At 39.8% G+C, this 22,274-nt stretch overlaps 1 long non-coding RNA gene across 3 annotated transcripts in view; it reads right to left on the bottom strand.

The window, feature by feature from the left end:
- The window catches only part of LOC122805566, a 2,364,904-nt gene that overhangs the window by 1,099,360 nt on the left and 1,243,270 nt on the right, over positions 1–22,274 (bottom strand). The window contains exon 5 of one of the 3 annotated variants that reach the window (XR_006365384.1): positions 449–529. The exons of the other annotated variants lie outside the window; for them this stretch is intronic. This is a non-coding gene — a long non-coding RNA (uncharacterized LOC122805566). Of the gene's footprint in view, positions 1–448; positions 530–22,274 lie in introns of those variants that run through there. 3 annotated transcript variants of the gene reach the window in all.

Raw genomic sequence — 22,274 nt, 5'->3', positions numbered from 1 at the left:
GATATAGCTAAAGGCCTGAAATGCTGAATCCAAGAACTACAATGGCAAGAAACTCCATTGCTTTCACTAAATTGCCAGACCTTAATTTATTACCCATACCAGAAATTTAAAAGAAACACTGCTACAGGAATTACTCTACTTAATTGGTTAGTTAGCTAGCTAGTTAGTTAGTTAGTTAGTAGGGTCAAGCAGGTCTGACTAGGCAAATAGTTTGCATTCTTGGATGAACCAACAGGATAAATAAATACCAAAACAAAGTTGTGGCCAGAACAATAAATAAATTCTATTGTTTTTCTAACAGTAACTGCCAATGGATATTTAACATCCATCTGAGCTACCACCAAGTCAGGCAGATGGGACTTTGGTTTAGAGTCATGTGAGAAGTATGCCCCCTCAAGAGTGAACATCCTCCTTACACTGTACCATATTGTAATGTGATTCCAAATACCTGGTAGCCATCATATCGTCCCTGAGTTAAAGGATAGTGTATAATCAGTTGAGATTTCAACACTGCTAAGTAGACCATCTCCTAAACAAAAAAAAAAAAAAAAAAGAGTGAGCGATTCCATCTCATAACAACATTTTTGCAGATTTTCAAAATAATATATATATATATATATATATATATATATATATATATATATATATATATATATATATATATATATATATATATATATACACACACACACACACACACACACACACACACACACACACACAGACACAAACACATGCGTGTGTATTTTTTAAAGAATTAAAGCTAGCAACAATTTTAATTTGCTAATCTTAAAAATAAGGATTGCGTAGAATGTGTTTCTTGTACAATTCACTGTTGTGTTACAAGCATTGCACTTGTCTTGTTTTTCTTTTTTTTTTGCTCTGTAGTAGCGAGGACTGTGAAGCAATCCAATACTTTCATCAGAACAGAAACCAATACAAATTTTGTCTGCTTCTCAAAAAAAAAATCTCTACTCTCTGTAGTAACAAAGTAACCAGAGAGTCACAAATATGGTTGCCACCCATCCCGTTGTCAGCAGGACACTCACAGGTTGAGTTTTCTCATCCTGTTTCCTGCATTTGCAGACAGTGGGATTTTAAAAGTCCCGTGTTCCACTTTTCACACTCTTGAATTGCCGTTGCTATGGAAAAGCCGAAAATACTTCCAGTTTTTCCACGGCAATGTGGCTACAACATCAACCCGGGTCTGCAGTTAGAGGGATTACCTGCTAGGTCTGGGTGGTGTAATTCAAGCAGCAATTGGCTGTAGGGATTGGAGGGGGCGGGGATTCACCTCGAAGAGCACAATAACGTTTGCAGCTGTAGCACAGTTTTGTCTTAGTGCTCTACAGCTGCGAAGGAATTGGGACTTAAGGTTTGAGATTTCCAATTCCAGCAGCGAAGAAGACAGCCAGCCAGCAAAGAAGCCAGCCAGCCAGGAAAGAAGTCAGCCAGCCTGCAAGGGAGCCTGCTAGCCAGCCTGCAAGGGAGCCTGCTAGCCAGCCTACAAGGGAGCCTGCTAGCCAGCCTGCAAGGGAACCTGCTAGCCAGCCTGCAAAGGAGCCTGCTAGGCAGCCTGCAAGGGAGCCTACCAGCCAGCCAGCCCAGCCACTTGAGCAGACAGAGACAGTCATCCAACTAGCCATTCCAGCAGGAAGGAAGCAAGCTAGCACAGCAAAAACTGTGATAGTGGTAAGTACATAACATAGTATTTTGTGGCTTTAGTGATTTAAAATGGGAATATTGTGCTTTATTTAAGTTTTTAATGTTTAGAGGTAGATGGGGATGTAGTATGCAATATTTAAATCTGTGCAGTGGTTATTTTGAGATTTTTGAGTAGTAGTTTAAAATGGGAATATATTGTGGTTTAAGTTTTAATGTTTAGAGGTAGATGGGGTTGTAGTATGCAGTATTTAAATCTGTGCAGTGGTTATTTTGAGATTTTTAGTAGTAGTTTTTAAAGGTATAAAACCTGTATGTACATGTAATTGTTATTGTTACTGGGGGTATGATTTGGAAGCATTACTTTTAAAAGGCTGAACTGTGTGTATAGAAGTTTTGTTTATTTCTGGTGGGGGTAGTGAAATATAAATTTAGTGTGATGTATTTCTATTGTTGTAGCTTTTTCTGGGTATTTTCTGTTTGCAGATAGAAAATGTTCGAGCATAGTTTGCACTTTTTTTGTGTGGAAATGTGTGCAATTTAATGCTGTTTCCAGGAAGTTAGGATATACTGTTTGGATAATTTTTCCTGTTAGTTCTTGCAAGTCAATGTGTATGTTGTACAAGTCTACCTTTTGAGGGGGAATGTTAACAGTTAATGTAGTACATTTATTATTCTAGTAGGTACATGTCAACTTGCCAAAGCTGTTTCAAGATTGTTTTCATTTATACTTGTAAATGTGTGCATTTATTTTTTATGCGTTTTTAATAAGGTTAAAATGTCCTGCTTTGCTTGTAATGTGAATATGGGTGTGCTGCTCTTACTTGGGCCTGTTTATTGCATCGCTGTGCTGGGTAAATTACTCTTAATTGCTATGTTTTGAGGTAAAAGGAGTCCATGAAGTCTGCTGTACATTGTAGTTTATTTTACTTCTTTTGCAAGAAGTGTTTTTAAAAGGTAAAATGTTTACGGACTTTTTTCCTATTTTTTTTTTTATTATTTGTGGATGCATGCTCAGAAGTTAATGCAGTGTATTTGAGATTGTGTTAAACCATGTTGTTGTTACAGGGTAGTTTGCTTTTATAAGTAGCAAAGTTTTATTTTGTGTTTTAGTGATGTCTTCAATAAACTTACAATGTACTGCTTTCATTATAATCCGATTACGACCAGTGCTGCTGTTGGGCATGTTCATTAATAGATCATTACGCTGTAAATTAGTGCCATACATTTATTTTAACTGCTGTGGTCAAAAGCTAAATCAGGTCTATGGTATCCACTGTGCATTCTCATTCATTTTAGTGTTTTTTTGGTTCAGTGAAAATGTGGTTAACTTTTTTTCTTGAGGGGAGGAGTGAGGTGGGGGGCATGTTCGGTGGTAAAAATAATGCATTTCATTTTCTACCAGCTGTGTTAATGTTAGTTTTCAATGGCCAAAATGCCCCCTACATTACCTCATTTAATATTTGACCTTTTTCAAACTGTTTGCAATATTAACTCTTTTTTGCTCCATTCCTCAGTTCTTTCGCATCCCAATGTTTTTCGAGCCAGTTCTTTTAAGTGCCAATGTTTTTCAAGCCAGTTTTTTTGAGTGCCAGTGTTTTATAAGCCAGTTTTTTTGAGTACCACTGCTTTTCAATCCATTTTTCGCATGCCAATGTTTTTGAAGCCAGTTCTTTCAAGTGCCACTGTTTTTCAAGTCAGTGCCAGTGTTTTTCAAGCCAGTTCTTTCAAGTGCCAATGTTTTTCAAGCCAGTTCTTTCGTATGCCAATGTTTTTCAAGCCAGTTCTTTTACATGCCAATGTTTTTTGAGCCAGTTCTTTTGCATGCCAATGTTTTTCGAGCCAGTTCTTTTGTGTGCCAATGTTTTTTGAGCCAGTTCATTTGTGCTGTGCACCAGTATGTTACTGCACCCTACTAACACAGTTTTGGTAAATATGTTGCATATCAGGTAAGTACAGATTCAAGCATGAAGAGAGCAGCAGCTTCATCACAGTCAACCAGCAGCAAGAGAATGTGCAATTGACAAGATGTTTGGAAAACAGAATTTGACTGGATCAAGAGATGCAGTGATGTCAAAGCGTTCTGCAGGTACTGCAAGAGAGAATTTCTAGTGACCCACGGTGGAAGAAACAATGTCGCATGACATGAGGCAAATGAACAGCATAAGACTGCTATTCTTCAAGCTAAATCCAGTCACCTGATGACAAAGTGAGCAAGGAACGCAAACCTTGAGGGACCAGAACTTAGGATCATTGCAGCCGAAGCCTCTGAGGTGTTCCATGCTGTTAAGCACAATATTTCCTATAACAGCTAGGACTGTGCAGTAAAGTTGGCCAGCCAGTTGTACAGTGACTCGGACACTGTAAAGAAACTATCTTGTGGAAGAACCAAGGCTGAAGCCATAGTTGAAAATGTTTTGGGACCACACTCATTGGAATGCCTCCTGCATGACCTTCAAAAACCAGGTACTTCATTTGCAATTTCATCAAATGCTTCCAACAAGGGGAACATAAAATTATTTCCTCTTGTTGTGAAGTATTTTTCTAAAGAAGAAGGGGTGGTGAATGGCCTTTTGGGCTTCTATGAAGACCCTGATGAATCTGACAGGCTATTTCACAGCAAATTTCTAACATTATGGAAAGGCACTCCTTGTCCTGGAACAGCATTTCAGCTTATGGGGCTGATAATGCCAGTGTGAACTATGGGAAGAAATCTGGTATGTATACCAGACTAAAAGAAAAGTGCCCATCACTCCAGAAGGCTAACTGTGTTGCCCACATCATTCACAATGCAGCCAAAAAAGATGCAGCACAACTACCGTACGATGTGGAAGTATTTGTAATGAGACTTTTCAGCCACTTCTCAGGTTCTGCCAAAAGGACCAGAGACTTGAAAGACTTCTTTGAGTTTTGTGGCATGGAATTTGAGAGTCTGTTAAGACATGTGCCAACAAGGTGGCTATCACTACTCCCAGCCATTGAAAGAGTAGTGAAAAATCTCCCAGTGCTCCAGTCCTATTTTATCTCCCAGGGAAAAGAGGAAACCCCCCGATAGATATGGCAGTACTTTTCAGCTAATGAGTATGGTGAGAATGAATTGCCTATGCTGCCCCACTACTATTTGCACTTTCTCTGTGCTGTTCTTGTTGATTTTAATGAACATAAAAGTACATTAGAAAAATCAGCACTTACTGCCATGGAAACCTTTTGTGTAATGGTCTTTCTGAAGCAAAAACTGCAAGCAAGAGCTGAAGGTGCTTTCTTTGGAGGGAAACTTAGAGCACTTATGAGCACATTAGACAGCACTTCCGCTAACAAACTGAAAAGAGACTTCATTGTGTTCTTGGAGATAGCAGTGAAGTATCCAGAACAGTGGTTTGATTATACTGAAAGCAACCACTTGTTTACACTGTCTAAATTATCTCTAAATGAGCCCTTTGCTTTCAGTGACTTACTTAATGTGACCGCTGCTCTGAGTCTGCAGGATGTAGATGAGGACTATCTTTTTAGGGACTACTTGGCAATTAGACCCTTTCTCGAACAGTTATGTAACACAAGCTTGACCCCAGGAGAGAAGTGGCACTGACTGCTAGGGTTTTATCTATACCTATCTCAAACGCATTTGCAGAAAGAGTTTTTTCTTTGGTGAAAGGTAAATGGACAGATGTGCAAAATCAATGTAGTGTGGACTTGTTAAAACCCAAACTAATGATGACTGTAAATTATCGGATGAAATGTTGTGACTTTTACTCAAATATTGTTTCAAATCGGGCCCTTCTTCAAGCCATAAAATCAAATTTCAAAATTTGTTTGTTTGTATCTTTCGGCTTTTCCTGGTTAGGGGTCGCCACAGCGGAACTCCGGTCCGCTAATGATTGGTAGTGGATTTTTACGTACCGGGTTACCAGCCCTGATGCACAACCTTCAATGAAGGCATTCCCCATTCACATATGCCTCCACAGAGAAGACACTCTAGCTGAGAAATTGAATACACTTTAAAAAAAAGTGATTTAGTGTACTAGTGGGCAGTATAAAGTACTAGGGTGCAGTTTGGAATTTTGTGTTTTTCTTTGTTTCTTTGCTTTAGCTTTAATTTGCTAATGTGCAGTATGTAGTACTAGGGTACAATATGTAGTTTTGTGCTTTTTCTTTGCTTTAGCTTTAACAATAAAAAGTCTTAATTTTATACTTGGCGTGTATGTTGTATGTAGATGTTTTTTAAGTTTTCTTTCTGAATAGTCATGGTTGGCTTATAAATTTTTTTACTTTTTAAATAAACAAGTGTCTGTTTAATGAGTAGTGTGTTTTTTATTCCTTTAAAGTTTATTTACTGTTACAACTGAGTAATGTGATTTTTTTTTGCAGTAATGCTTCACTTCATTTAAATGGTTTGAGTTTTCAGTATGTTATAATGTCACAATGTTTTATCCATAACTGTAATACTGTATCTCCTTTAACACCTCTGGTGATGTCGTGGTGGGGGTGCGGCCAGTGCCATATTGGTCACACCCCCTGTCATATTGGCCACACCCCCACATCCCACTTTGGCCTTGTTAAAAGGTGGCAACCCTAGTCACAAAGTACAAGAATGCAGAAGACTGGAGCAGCATAATAGAGTCTGTCCCCAAACCTGACCTGTATGAGTAGTCTTACCCACTTCTGCCTAATTCATTACTCCAAGGGGGAGGAGTAAAGCCTCTGCTTTACAGCTGGAAAATTGTGTACTGTTGCTCCCACTCTGAGTAATAGTTACCACCCATCTGACATACATTCAGCCATCATGCTGTAGTTCTGAATCATTCTAAACAAAGCAATCAAATTACGCACATGCCTGAATCCAAATGGCTGCAGAATTAAGCTGGCAAATCTGAAACATCAGGTGATAGAATGGGCAATAATGGGCAATGTTTCTGTGCATGTGGCGAGGTAATAAGGTGTACTTTTGGTATTGTGTAATGTTAGTAAGAGAAGCAGTAGGGATATTATGAGAAGAAGGAGGAGCATGGTGCTGAAATGTTTGGACAAATAACATATCTGGACTTGAGATTGGGAGTTGTTATAGTACAAGTTTAGACAGTCATCTTGCTGCTAACAGTGAATGAGTGCAAATTTCGTTTGCATGTTAACTTGTATAGTTCACATATAATCGACAATAGTTCAAGCTCTGCTAATCAGCACATAAGGTAAGGCTGTATTGAGGGATTCAGTACCTCAAAGTGTCAGAACATATTTAAAATACTCGCATCATTATTGTAATCACCATCCTCATTAATCCATGAAGGGCAGCCGCAGTGTTGCAGCAGTTAGCATTGCTGCCTCACAGCAAGAGGTTTTCCAGTTCAATCCTCGGCTGGGGTGGCTTCTGTGCGGAGTCTGTATATCCTCCATGTGGTCATGTGGGTTTCCTCCGGGTCCTCCAGTTTCCTCCCACATCATAAAGACATGCTGTATGTGGATTGGACACTCTAAATTGGCCCTAGGTGTGAGTGCGTGCATGTATGTGCCTTCTGTGGAAGGTTGGGCACCAGGCTGGCAACTTGACACCGTAAAACTCCATTGCAAATCATAAGTGGACAGGTGATCCACTGTGGTGACCCCTAACTGGGATAAACCAAAAGAGGAAGATCATCATTAATCCATGAGTATATGCAGTTTTGTAAATGGATAACTTGACCTGTATTGTTAGCACCCCATGTGTGATCTACATTTCCAAAATGTCTGTTTTGATTTGCTAAAACATGTAGAGACTGAGTCTATGGTGAGTCTATGTCTCAGACTTCTGAAAAAGAAACATAAGAAACTACAGGAAGCATGTGTTTTGTAAAAATCATTGTTTGATGCTTTTACAAAAACAGGGTGATTAGTTTCAACTGATTGTCACCATTCTGTTAATCAATGTAAAATTCAGATCATTGTCAATATTAGATGCATTTAATAATTTTCCAGAGCCATCACTTTCTCCAGCATTAACACCCATTTCATCAGTTTATGAATTATCATAGTAATTAAACTAATCTTATTTATTTATACGAACATCCAGTACATTGGGGATTTACCGATGTTGATCACCTGATAACCTGCTTTAACACATAATACATCCTATCTGTTATTTGTACACACACACACACAGACACACACACACACACACACACACACACACACACACACACACACACACACACACACACACACACACACACACACACACACACACACACACATACACACACACACACAGACACACACAGACACACACACACACACACACACACACACACACACACACACACACACACACACACACACACACACACATATATATTTTCACTAGTTAAGGGTGGTGCAGTGATACAGTGGATGTGGCTACTGCCTCTGAATACCTTCAGTTTATTTCTCAAATGTGATGCCATCTGTGCAACGTCTATGTGTCCATTGTGTGTCTGCATGACATTTTTCTGCATACTCTGGTTTTCTCCCACATCGCAAAGTGTTGCTGTAGGTAAACCGCAGATTCCTTTAATTGCCATAGGCTTGGGTGCAACATGTGAGTGAGTGACTGACTGAGTCTGTGTGTATCCATAATAGACTGACATCCTCTTCAGCATTAACTTCTCAGTGCTTATGTAGACTAAGTTTATGATAGGCTTTCGCTCCCTTGTAACACTGAAGAGCACTGGACTGGTAACTGAAAAAAACTGAATAAACTTTCAGTGTCAAATATGTGTATAACTCCACATAGTTCTTTTTTAATTTACTGAAGTTAACTTTTTAACTCCACATACAGGTTGCAACTATTATTCCTATTCTAACATTAGCCAAGCCTATACTGTACAACTCCTCTTCTAGTAATTTAGCAATACAACTGGTAAAGAATTATAAAAAAGGTCACAATAATAACAGTAACATGGTTACACTGTATGATATTTATTTAACACAGAAGCACAGTAACTGCAGAAGTAAACACAGGTACAAAGACAGAAGGCAGCACTGAGTAACTTGACAGATACCATACATTATCTCAGCCTGTGGAATAGAACAACATAATGTAAATTTCAAATATAAACCTCATTATCCAAATGCAAAAACTGTCTAAAAGATGTTCAGTTAGCAACACTAAAGCAATTACAGGTGGCATAAGCCAGGCACTGTGCCATAGCAGGATACAGGCCTGACAATGACTAAAGTGACTGAGTTTACATATTGGCCAGTAAAAAAAACAGGTGCGGGATGATGGGACAAAGTGATAGCCACTGACTTACTATCCTAGGAGGAAAGAGTTTCATTTGGCCAATGAGGAGTTTCATTTGGCCAATGACTCCATAAAAGTGAAAGTTTATAAGGCACTGAAATGGGCAGAACTTGGAACATGGGATTGGTAATCTCAAGCTGATATTGGCTGCCTTCATCGTGTGAGGGTGCAGGCATGTACATGCACAGAGAGGGCATAATCTGCTCTGGGGTAATGCAAGTACTAATGTGTATACACTGCAATGGGGATAGAAACTCACTAGAAATGCCTTTATTGCTAGGATGTCATCCAGGCACAACCGATTTCCATGGCTACCTGTTTAACTGCCACTCTGGTTGGCTATTGCCCTGTGCTGGGGACACCTAGTGTTGGAAAACAAATGAACTCATGACTAACAGGATGAGACTCTCATGACTAACAGGATGAGAATCAATGGTCAGCAGACAAGGATAAAAAAGGCCTACAGGAATAAAATACATGTAGCATCCATAAATTGAAACTCCTTCCAGGCTTTTTAAAAACTGTTTGCGCTAGACAAGTTCCAACTTGTACAGGAAGATAGTTCCACAACTGCAGGCCAAGGACTGAAAAAGTCTTAGAGCAGCTGTGGAATGAAATTAAACAGAATTTCAAAATAACTTTCTATGATACTACAGGATATGAGCAGAGATAAATGAAGCCAGTGCCCACATATTAAGTGAATATGCAGTTGTGTGGAGCCATTGAAATAACTTGTGCTACTTAAAGAAGTAAACCACTGCTTATACAACATCTTTACTAGTCCTGGTCCTGCACATGTTCATCACCAGGTTAAGGGTTTGTATTCATACAATACTCGCCAAATGCTCTCCTTAAACAGAATATGCTCAACCTCTCACTGAAATGAAAAAATAATTTTTATACATAACCGCTGCCAGTATAATCCACTAAGCAGCACATGGGCTTTCTCTTTATAACTACTACCTCTGTAAAATCTTAGAATGTATAAATGCAACTACTGTATGTGTATAAATGTAACTCGAAATGTGACTACTCTGTGTTTAACTGGAACAAAGTATAATGTAAGCTAAACAAATGGAGCTTCTCTCCCCGGGCCTCCACTGAAAATGGGTATTACCTAGTCGGACTTTTCCAGTAAACAAAGATAAATATATTAAAAAAAAGAGGCAGTGAGCTACATGACATGGCATGGGGGGGTGACTATGACCCCCAGTGACTGGCAATCCATTCAAATGTATTCCATGAGTAAAGTCATGGAATTGTATATACCCAGTGGGAGACCAACACATTTGCAAGATTATTGAATACTAGCTATAAGGGATTTGTTTCCCTTTTTCTTTTTCCCAAGAATTGTGCCATCTCAGAGTTGTTATATTCAAATATCAGGAGGTGTGGGAGATAACAGTCCCTAATGTGAGAGGTGAAATGGGGTATGCCCCCTGCAAAAACATTTTTTTTTTTTTTTTTGCTAAGTCCAGTTTTCAAACAGTTTTGCTGTTCAGCAATTTATGTGTATGCAGGTATGGATTTCTCATTCTAGATAGATAGATAGATAGATAGATAGATAGATAGATAGATAGATAGATAGATAGATAGATAGATGTTACAAAAGAGCTGGTCCAAAGGTTATGCATCAGTAAGTCTTTCAGTACTGGTCTAAGTGTGGCAGCAAGCCCTGAGCAGTAACTGCAAGGCTATATGTACAGGTTTAAAACTGTTGAGCATATGGGAGATATTAAGGCATAAGATGCCACACAGAAGACTAGAGGATTTATATTGAAAGAATGGAGTTATATTATTTAGCAAGCTTCAATAATGAGACTAAGAATAAAACACCAGTGGTGCTAAATGTAATGAGTACCAGAATGTATACACTACTAAAGACTGTTGTATGCTTTAACAACACAATTAAACACTTAAAAAGTCACCCAGAGACATTCTCAAAACCTTAAAAAGCACCTGAACTTCAAATCATTTCCAGTTTCACAAAAGAAATCAAGTGAGACCATAGAATATTTTAGAATGCATGGAAATGTAATTTACACAAAAATTTTTGAACTCGGTGAAGAACTTCCTGACACACTGAGAGACAAATTTTAAATAGGATGTTTATACCTTTACAGCAATTCTTCTTCTTTCTAACAATCCACTTCTTAATTGTGTTTATAATACCAAGATCACAACCATCACTCTGACCATTAGCTCACACCATGGAGCATCCTTGACAGCCTAGCCTAGAAGTCTGGCTTGTAGTCCACAGAAATGGCACCCCAGGTGAAGGCCAATCCAAATGTTGGAGACCCATGATTCAACCAGTCAGCAATGGCTACGAAAGGACTCCATTGCAGAACTGTCCATGTTGAATCTCCTTTACTCTCCTTCAAGCAGCCGGTAGCCTCAAGGAACAACAATCAAATAATTTGAAATGGGCCTTTGACACGCTATGAGAATATGCACTTAAACTATATATGGAGAAAAGTGTCAAGTTTTCAGCAAGGAAGTTTTCTTTTGCAGGTACACAGTCAAAAGGTATTGATTATGTAAGCATCTGGATAAAACAGCAGTTATCAGCTACGCAAGACACACCAAGACACTGACATATATTGTAAATGTTATATTGAGAACTTTAAACTATCATAAGTTTTGTCTAAATTTCTGTAGTATTATACCCAAAAATGCTTTACTGCAGAAAAGCTCAGGATGGAAATAGATGAAAAGGTATGAAGATACCTTCATAGAGATGAAAAGCATTATCATGTTGAATGAAGAACCTACCCACTTTGATTCACCACTACTGGCAAGTTTCATATGTGATGTTGTTCCATATGGATCTGATGTAATTCCCTTGTGAATCCTTCAAGATGAAACACAAAATTGTGTTATATTTGCTTCCAAATCCTTACTAAAATGAAAGAAACTAAGCCTAACTAGACAACAGAGCACATCACATAATTTATTCCATAGAGAAGGACATTTTCATATAAATCACCAGCCATCACTGGACATCAGCTCAAGTAAGGAATTATCCACAATAGTTATAGCAAAAATGTTAATCCCTGTTTAAGTGGGTCCCTCTTCTGTCAAAGGAGGTAAAACATGCAACAGTGAGGAACTGATGGACCAATGGATTGATAAACTAATGGACTGCTATGGCTGCCAATTGAAAAGTCAACAAGTCTTGTGATAAATGCTACATATAAGTATACAGCATGCATATCATTGTTTAGATTGTTATAATAAATGCTACTTTGTAAAAAAAATAGCAATGATGCAGTATTATCAGTGTGGACAGAGTGATTTTAAAAGGATGTCCCAAAGCTGATTACTGGCTATGCTGAGATTTTCTCTACCAGGAAAGAACAATTGTGTATTTATCAAGCATTTATGTTATTTGGCTCCAAAGAAGTGACTCGGATCAAGTTAAATTTCAGAATAGTGAGTAATTTCTATGAGGGAAGTGAGAAGACTAAAATGAAATCCCTCACTGTGACTTATGCCTGATAAAGAAATCAAGGACATAGCAAAGAAGTCATAGTGGATGCCAAAAGGTGTAAAATGCACAATCACTTTAAAAATTACAGTGCCAAATTGGAAATACCAGAAACATGCCACAACCTCACTGGAAGAACAGCAAAATGTTAATTCACTATTGAAGCTTATAACAAAACAACGCTGGAACAGAGCCACCAATAAACTAAATGAACAAAATTGCCCAGTAAACTAAATGAACAAAACTAGTGCAGCTTACAAACCTTAATAGTTTACTAATATTTTGACATGAATCTTTCTAGGGAATCAGGAACAAAATATAAAACCACGCACATGTTCTTATTTGAATACCTCCTGAAAATCAAATACATAATTAAAGTCAAGAGTTCCATCTTCAGAAATGAACTTAATGTAAATGAGCTAATTTAAATGTGACACTGCCATGTCATTCTCACATTTAACCCATTGAGAAATGACGTGCTGAATTTTAATATAAAACATGCTTCAAGCTTATTCAGCATACATAACTTATAATCTACTCTAAGTAGTTTTGGAGGCTGCAAGCACTAAAAATCTGAAATAAAAAATATTTATAATGTGATAGCTATTAGCATTCAATAAACTGGAACTTAATGTATTTCCCTACACAACATTTCTCAAGTTTTCAAACTGCTAAAGCCTAGAAGATGAAAGTGCTAATACAAATAAACTTTCTTTGCAGAGAACTGACTAGAGATTTTTTTTCTGAAATTTGTTAAAGCTTCTACCAGTTTACTCATTTAAAAATTTTTGAAAGGGATCAAATTTTTTTTCTTACAGGGCTTCTAGCAAAAAACAAGGGTTCGTTTTCAACAGAAACCAAGTACTGCTAGTACTGCTCTTCATCCAATTTCTTCGGCTCATATTTGTGAATTCTGATTTTTAACATTCATGGCATGGGGAAGGAAAAAGTGATGTTAAGTAGTTACATACAAAAATGGAATGGCAGTGGGTTGCATCTGGTGAGTGTAGCAGGGACTGATTAGTATGGCCCTTCTAGTGAAAGGAGGTATTACCTGAGAGAGGGTACTGGAAAGGTGAGAATGGTCATACCGATCAGTCCTGGAGCAAATTTGTATATACCCATCCATCCATGTAGTTTATGATTAAAGAAAGTTAGTAAACAAACAGGTTTAGTCTTGCTGTTTTTTTTGTACTGTATTGTTTATTTTATCTTCATTCTTGATTATTTGGTATGGCCCTTGTTACGACAAGGAATTTCTTCTCTGCTATCGAAATCAAGACTATCACTTTATCCTCATATTGCAATTCCTTCACCTTAGCATTCCCATTGCAGCTCTGCCTTTGTGCTTTCTAGGTTTGTTCCATGTGTTCTCTTATGATAAGCATAATCACAAACATTTTTTCCTGCATCTCTGTCATGTGCAAAGATGCTTGTAATTTCATGGAGGAGCTCTCTGATCACATAGCCCAGGCCAGTATGACCGTGACCCTGAGTAGCATCCTGCCCTCACCAAGAATGATACCACAGTATAGAGAAAAAAATTATCAATTTCAACAACTGGCTAAGCTTCTGGTGTCATTCAAAGGGGATCCAGTGTCTGTCAGCCTGGGATGACATGCTCAACAAGCCATGCTGCTTTGTTAGAGATGGCTTGCACCTGTCACCCTTAGGCTTTTGAATACTAGCCAAGGCTCTTGCCACCCCCATAGTGCCTTTTTTAGGCAAGGCTCAAAAGACAAACCCACCGCCGTAAATACACAAGTAACAAAAAACTGAGGGTAATGCTACTCAGTGCCAGAAGTCTAAACCTCAAAAGGTGCGCACTCGAGTCACTCCTCAGTATGGAGAAAATCGATATATGTGCAGTAACAGAAACCTGGTTTAAGGATCCAGAGAGCACATCAGCACTATCAGGCTACAGCTCATACCATACTTTTCAGCCATAAAACCTGGACCGAAATACAAAAGGCGGAGGAGTATCCATATTCATCAAGGATACCCACACCTCCAGGTTAGTGGCACAGCACGATGCTTCAGAGATCATCCACGTGCAACTAACAATGGGCAAAACTGCTATTCAAATTATAGCTTGCTACAGATCACCCACCATGTCCCAGGACTCCCACTCCACATTCCTGGAAATGCTGGGAAACATAAAGGTCCTACCAAACACCCTGATATTGGGTGATTTCAATTACCCAAACATCAACTGGGAGAACTACTCAAGTACAAACTCTCTTGCCCAACATTTCCTAGAATTTATAAATTCAAATGCCCTGGATCAACTGGTCAACACCCCCACCAGAGGTGACAACATATTGGACCTGGTCATCACCAACATGGGTGACCAGTGTTCCACACCGGAGGTCAACCCCTCGCAGGTTAGATCTGACCATAAACTAATCACTCAGGATATCCACATTCCGCCACCACCCTCGGTCAAAGAAACCACCATGAAAAACATTTCAAAAGCAAATTTCACATTACTTAAGACCGAGGTGGGAAGGTTCAAAGCCCCCATGCTAAAGGATAATGCTGTCCAAGCTGCAAAATCCTTTACTAATGCACTCTATGGGCACCTACAAGAATGCATGGATTGTGCTATCCCAAACAAAACCAAGACTCACTCCTCCAAGAAAAGGAAACCAGTCTAGTGGACCCCTGCCATAAACAAGCTATATAATAGAAGGAGGAAATTAGTACAGAAAAGAGTAAAATCCCAAGAAGGGAAGACATCCCTGATCAGTATCAGCAAGAAACTACGTTCTCTCATAAAATCATCCAAGGCTAGCTTCGAAAGAAAAATTGCCATGGACTCCAAAGATAACAACAAGGCATTCTTAAGCTATGTCAAGAATCTAAGTGGCAATTCTCAGATCTGCTCAGAGTTAGTGCAGAATGGCACAAAATACACTGAACCGACCAATATAGCCAACATCCTGGCAGACAGGTTCAGTGCAAACTTCACCCCCCTCTCACCCCCAAAAAGGCACATAACTATACCAGAAGAATGTAGTGCCCCTGAAATCACAGACACTCAGGTTAAAACAGCCCTCTCCAAAGCCAAAAACACAGCATCAATGGGACTGGATGGTGTCCCAGGCTGTGCCCTACACAAGCTCAAAGATGAACTAACCCCTCACCTAAACACACTGTTTAAACTCAGCCTCTCCACAGGCTACGTGCCCACAGAGTGGTGCACAGCAATGGTTATTCCACTCCACAAAGGTGGAGCCACAACGGACCCAGGGAACTATTGCCCTATAAGCCTGACTAGCTTGGTCTGCAAAGCTATGGAGTGCATCATCATGGATCTCATTAACAGAGACATTGGAAACCTCCAAACATTGGACCCTACCCAGTTCAGCTTTGTTAAGGGCAGATCATGACTCCTAAACCTGGTGGACTTCTTTGAGACAGTTACCAAGGCTATAGATGAGGGAAAGGTGGTACACACAGCTTACCTAGACCTCGCAAAGGCCTTCAACACCATTCCCCACTCGGGTATTATAGACAAGCTCACCAGCCTGAACATAAACCCCTACGTCACGAGATGGGTTGCCAACTGGCTCACGGACAGAACCCACATGGTAAGAGTTGTGGGAGCTAGGTCTGACTCTAAACCAGTTACAAGTGGCATTCTACAGGGCTCAGTCCTAAGACCCCTTCTGTTCAGCATATACTTCTCAGAGGTACAGGCAAGCATAGGAGGACTATGGCTGACCAAGTTCACAGACGACTGCAAACTAGGGGTTATAATTGACTCTCTGGCTCACACAAACATCCTCCAAAAGGGTCTCACTGAGACAGATACCTAGTGTCAAAACCATGGCCTCAAGCTAAATGCCAAAAAGTGCATAGTCATCCCCTTTGGAAAATTCAAAGTACCCACAAACTACCACATAGGTGGTAGCCCCCTAAATACGGAAGACGTAATAAGGGATCTGGGGACCCAAGTAGATAGTAACCTCTCCTTTGATAATCACATTGCCAAAGTGGTTAGAAAATCCTTCTATGTGGCCCACCTAATCACAAAAGGGTTTGCATCCAGATCAAAAGAGGTCATTGAGCCCCTCTATGCATTACTCATCAGACCCATCATAGAGTACAATGCCCCATTTGGGATGTACCTTACAAGATACCTGCAACAACTGGAAAGACCAGAGAAGTACCTCACCAAAAGGATCACTGGCCTCAAGCAAATGCCCTATGCAGCTCGACTGAAGAAACTCCAGCTGTACTCAGTTGCATACCGCCTACTCAAAGGTGATCTCTGCCTGACATACAAGGCCATGTCCAACCCAGAATTGATGGACATGCTTCACCTAAAGAAAACTATATCCTCTCAAGCCACATGCTCCAGGGATCTAAACCTCACCACAACAATAAATAGGACATGCTGGATGGATAGATTCCTGTCCCAGAGACTTCCCTTGCTCTGGAACAAGATTCCAGTCTACATTAGGCAGAGCTCCTCGCTAACCCTCTTCAAGAGAAACCTTGACAAGTGGATGGGAAACAGAAAGTTTACCCCAGTGATCACTTCAATGGCTCTGCTGGACAGAGGCACAGGGAACTAATCTAAGGGGGCGTCGAAAGCCAGCACATTCTGGCTAGGCTTATAAATGCCTTCGGGCAGATAGCCTAGTACCTACCTATGAACCTATGAACCTATGATCCACTGTTTCCATTTTTAAGTGTGTTACTAAAATGATTCCCCAAGTCATCCATTTGGGGGTTATGTACCAAAGCTCTGAGCTGTTTAATTTGTAACAACTTTCAAAGTTCCTTCATAACGTTAGACATGAAAGGGGGTCTTTTGATATGTCAGAAATTCTTTGAGAATACACATTCCACTGAACATATGTATCAGTGTAAGCATCCTTGTTCTGACACTCAGTACAAACAAAATACAACCTTTAGATGGCAGGAAAAAAATCTCAAAATAATAAAAGCTTTATGGGACATGTTTCCGTATCTTTTCTACCCTTAGGTGTTGTCCCAAAATATCTATATGTGCTGGATAAACACTGTGTTTTGGAAGGTTTACATGCTAATAGTTGCTTAACTACATTTTCCCATTTAATAAATGAGACTCCATTTTCAGCCTGTATGTTGTTAGTGGCTTGTCTTACAATGGCTTCTCTTACTGTACCGTCTTAAAACCCAAGTGACCAATGTCCGACTGTATCAAATCTTCATTCTAGCTAATATTACTAGATCCTGCGTATGTCTGGTTTGAATTATTCCTGGTGATTTTTGATTTACTATCATTTTGTCTTTCCTCTAGCTCTCCTTCTGAATAGGGTTAGCTTTCCTCAACACTCTCCCTACCATTTGTGAACACGCTTGACCCACCATTCAAAAATGCCAACAAATCAAGGAAATTAGGAAATTACTTCATTCCTAAAATTGAGTTTTACCCCAAAGCAATGACTTGGTGTTTCAGGGAGGTGCAGAATACTACTTCAGATGGGGGATAGTCCCTTTTACCCTCCCCCCAAACACATACTATCGTATGCAGCAAAATTTTATTTATCAAGGTTACCATTCTTCCAGAATCAAACAGTACTTATTTCCCATTTAAGCTTGCACTGGAGTACTATTCAAAGCAGTTGATATGCTACCGCTGATATATAAAAAAAAAAACATATACAAAAACTTCAGCATACAAAAAAAAAACTTACAACCAGATTCAATAAAGCCTACGTGGTCCATTTACACTGGACATGGTAACGCACTGTTTTGGATTCAATAAGCGGCTCTACACAGTATGTAGAGCTGCACAGCTGTGTAAACAAGGTAAACATAGTGGAATGCAAATTACAGCATAAAGCAGCTGAATTGTATGCTAATCAACCAATCCAAGATGGAGGAGCTATTCAACAAGCTATAAAGCAACCATGTAGACTCAGTGCTGATTTTCTCTGTGAATTCCAAAACCTATTGGAATACAGCCATGGAAAGGAGTCTACACAGAACCAATATGAGGGGCTGCTGTTGCTTTAATTCATGTGTTTGTGCAACAGGCTAAAGTCTATGCTGCTGCTGCTGCTGCTGTTAATGGACCAAGGCCAAGAAAGAGAAGAGTTTTCAGACCCCAGATAACTTATCACAATCTATATGATTGTAGAGCGCTACAGGGTGGATAGAGACACACTACAGGCATACCTTTCAACCTGGAAACATAAACAATCTGGAGAGAGGCCCATGAAAAGTAGGTACAACCGGCCAAAAGTCAGGAAGCCAAATAACATAAAATTTACATACATAATTATTCAACACCACAGACTCCAGTGGAATTGTGGGATACCATTAACAAACATTTTCTGTATGGTAAATTACGAATGTCTAACTTCTGGCATTCTGGCATGACTGTAATAGTCATTGACTTTTATATATATATATATATATATATATATATATCTTACACACACACACACACACACACACACACACACACACACACACACACACACACACACACACACACGCATATACAAGTGCTGTAATCTATGAATGTGGCTGAAATGGGCCCTGGGCCAGCCCACTATTCATTAATCAATGGTCCCCAATTAAATACACTGACTTCTATACAGTGCATCCCCCAACACACGCACATATTATCACTCTTATAAGATCTGTGCCCCCACAACAGCAGTGTTCATATCATTGACAGTAGATTCCCAAATAATAAAAGTCACTGGAAAATTCCTAATAATGAAAGTTAAGGGAAAAAGAACACTCAGTTTAGGAAACATGCAAAATTCACTGAACTTTCTGTACTGGCGCTCTTGAAGACTTATATATGGGCAGCTACAAAACACAACACACATATATACAAATGAGACAGATTTTTGTTCTGAAGCATCTTAATAATCTGAAATAAAAAGTCATCAATAAAGAACTTACATTTTGCAGACTGGATTTGTTTGATCATTTTTTATATGTTTTCATTCAACGACGAGCTTACTGTAAGCTGCAATACTTCAGGTTCTTTTTTATCCAAATAAAACATAACAATATTAATCATACTGATACTTAGAACACAGGCACTATATTAGAAAACTGCTGTGGTGGTGCTGCGGTAGCGCTGTTGCCACACAGTAAGACGTTGTCCCGTTCGATTCTCAGTTAGAGCGTCTTCTGCCTGGAGACATGCATGAATGGGCATACCTTCGTTGAAGGTTGTGCATCAGGCTGGCAACTCGGCACGTAAAAAACAACTTCCAATCATTAGCGGACCGGAGTTCTGCTGTGGTGACCCCTAAGTGGGAAAAGCTGAAAGACACAACAACACTGTAGTAGACCTTTGCTTTGGCTTGCAAGATGCATTACAAGGGCTACCAGAAAAAAAAGCAGTAATTTTTCAAAATAGCTTGTAATATATTCAGAGGTTCATAGGTTCATAGGTTTGTACCAGGCTATCGGCCCTAGGGCCTATACAAGCCTACCCATAACAATTCCCTGGATATTTTTTCCCACGATATTTACTTCCCTGGACCCCTGTCTAGCAGGGCGACTGACGTGATCCCCAGGGTGAATTTCCTATCTCCTATCTAATCATCAAGGTTCCTTTTGAAGAGGGCCAAGAACTCTGTTTGACATGTATGGGCAGTCTATTCCAGAGTATGGGGAGTCTCTGGGTCAGGAACCTATCCCTCCAGCATGTTTTGTTCATTGTGATGAAAAGGTTTAGATCCCTGGAGCGTGTGGCTCTGAGGGATTGGGATTTCTTTAAGTGGAGCATGTCCAACAGCTCAGGGTTTGACATATCCTTGTATGGTAAGCAGAGATCGCCTCTGAGTAGACGATATCACACAGAGTTTTTTTAGACGGTCAGCATAGGGCATCTGCTTTAGGCCTGTGATTCTTTTAGTGAGGTATTTCTGCCGCCTTTCCAGCTGTTGCAGATGTCTTATGAGGTACATACCAAATGCGATGTTCTACTCTATAATGGGTCTAATGAAGGATGAGTACAGTGGGACAATGACCTCCTTTTTTCTGGATGAAAAGCCCTTAGTGATGAGGTGTGCCACATAGAAAGATTTCCTGACTATTGTGACGATGTGGTTATCGAAGGTGATACCACTGTCCACCTGTGTCCCTAAGTCTCTCATCACACTTTTGGTGTTTAGTGTACTGCCACCTATGTGATAATTCATGTATACAATGTTTTTTTCCCAAAAGGGATAACTATACATTTCTTGGCATTAAGCTTGAGCCCATGGCTCTGGCACCAAGCATCTGTTTCTGTAAGACCCTTTTGTAGAATATCCACATCATTTGGGGATTCAATAATGGCTCCCAGTTTGCAGTCATCTGCAAACTTTATTAGCCAGAGTCCCTTAGTGTTGGCCTGTACTTCAGAGAAGTAGATACCAAACAAGAGCGGTCCCAGGAATGAACCCTGAGGTACTCCACTTGTCTGGAGCTGGATTTGGAGTCGGCTACTTTTACAGTCTAGGTTCTGTCAGTAAGTCAGTTGGCAACCCATCAAGTGACATAGGGATTTATGCCCAGCTTAGTAAGTTTATCTATGATCCCAGAGTGGGAGATGGTGTCAAAGGCCTTGGTGAGGTCCAGATAGGCTGTGTGCCTTACCCTCGTCCACAGGTTCAGGAGACAAGATCAGCCCTTCACAAACCAAAACTGGGTGGGGTCCAGTGTTTGACGGTTGCCAATGTCTTTGTTTATAAGTTTCATGATAATGCGTTCCATGCCCTTGCAGATCAGGCTCGTCAGACTGATGGGACAGTAGTTCCCGGGATCCAAGGTGGCTCCCCCCTTGTGGAGTGGGATAACTGTAGCTGTGCACCACTCAGTGGGCACGAAGCCTGAGGTGAGGCTATGATTAAACATGCTACTTAGGTGAGGTGCCACTTCATTTTGTAGTTCATGTATTACACATCCCAGGATGTCATCTGGTCCCATGGATGCTGTATTCTTAGCTTTGGAGAGTGCGGTTTCTACCTGTGTGGCCGTGATTACCAGAATTTGTTAATCTTTTGGTATTGAGATGGGCCCTTTAGGGGGTGAGAGGGGGGTGAAGTTGGCACTAAATCGATCTGCCAGGAAATTGGCAATATCCTTGGGATCAGTATATTTAATGCCATTCTGTTGTAGCTTAGAGCATATCTGAGCATGGCCATTTAGATTCTTGACATAACTATAGAATGCCTTGTGGTTGTCTTTGGAATCTTTTGGCAATTTTATTTTCGTAACTAGCTTTGGAGGATTTTATGAGGGATCTCAGCTGAGTACTATATTAGCTATTTAACTCAGAACAGGAAAAATACATGGAATCATTGGAATGGTGGTTTAAATCATTATAAAAATCGGCATCTCTGTGCCTGAAAGTTAATACCCCCCACACATTTTTTTTTACAAAAATCAGTATCATTCAGCTTTCAAACTACCTACGCAGAACTCTTCTTTTGACTCTGTCTCTGTCACATGAAACAATTTCTTGTTGTTGAGTGGATCCTCCTGGTTACCCAAACCCGTCAAACTGAAAAACTGTATAATACTTTAAAAATGTCCCTGACTAGCTGGTTCTATTGAAACTTGTCCTGACTGGTTGAAAGAGCTATACATATCATGTATCATCTGGTTTTACTTACAGTTACATGTAAGCCTCATACAGCCCATTAAAAATGTTTTCTTTCTGTGGACTGTGTCCGTGCAAGCCACCATTGCTTAGCAAAGAACACATTTTGGACTGGATGGATCTCTTTGTTGAAAAAAACAAACAAAAAAAAACAAATTGTAACCTAGCTTTATTTGCCGCAGCAGTTGACATTCAATTTCCCATCCGCAGCAGGGGAATTAGTGAGAAAAAGGATGTGGCAGTTAAACAAAAAAACACCT

The sequence above is a fragment of the Protopterus annectens genome, chromosome 6.part1 (assembly GCF_019279795.1).
Source record: "Protopterus annectens isolate FY-2018-M chromosome 6.part1, PAN1.0, whole genome shotgun sequence".
Lineage (NCBI taxonomy): Eukaryota > Metazoa > Chordata > Ceratodontiformes > Protopteridae > Protopterus > Protopterus annectens.
The sequence above is the reverse complement of the archived record's forward strand: the minus strand, read 5'-3'. Positions and strand labels throughout refer to the sequence as shown.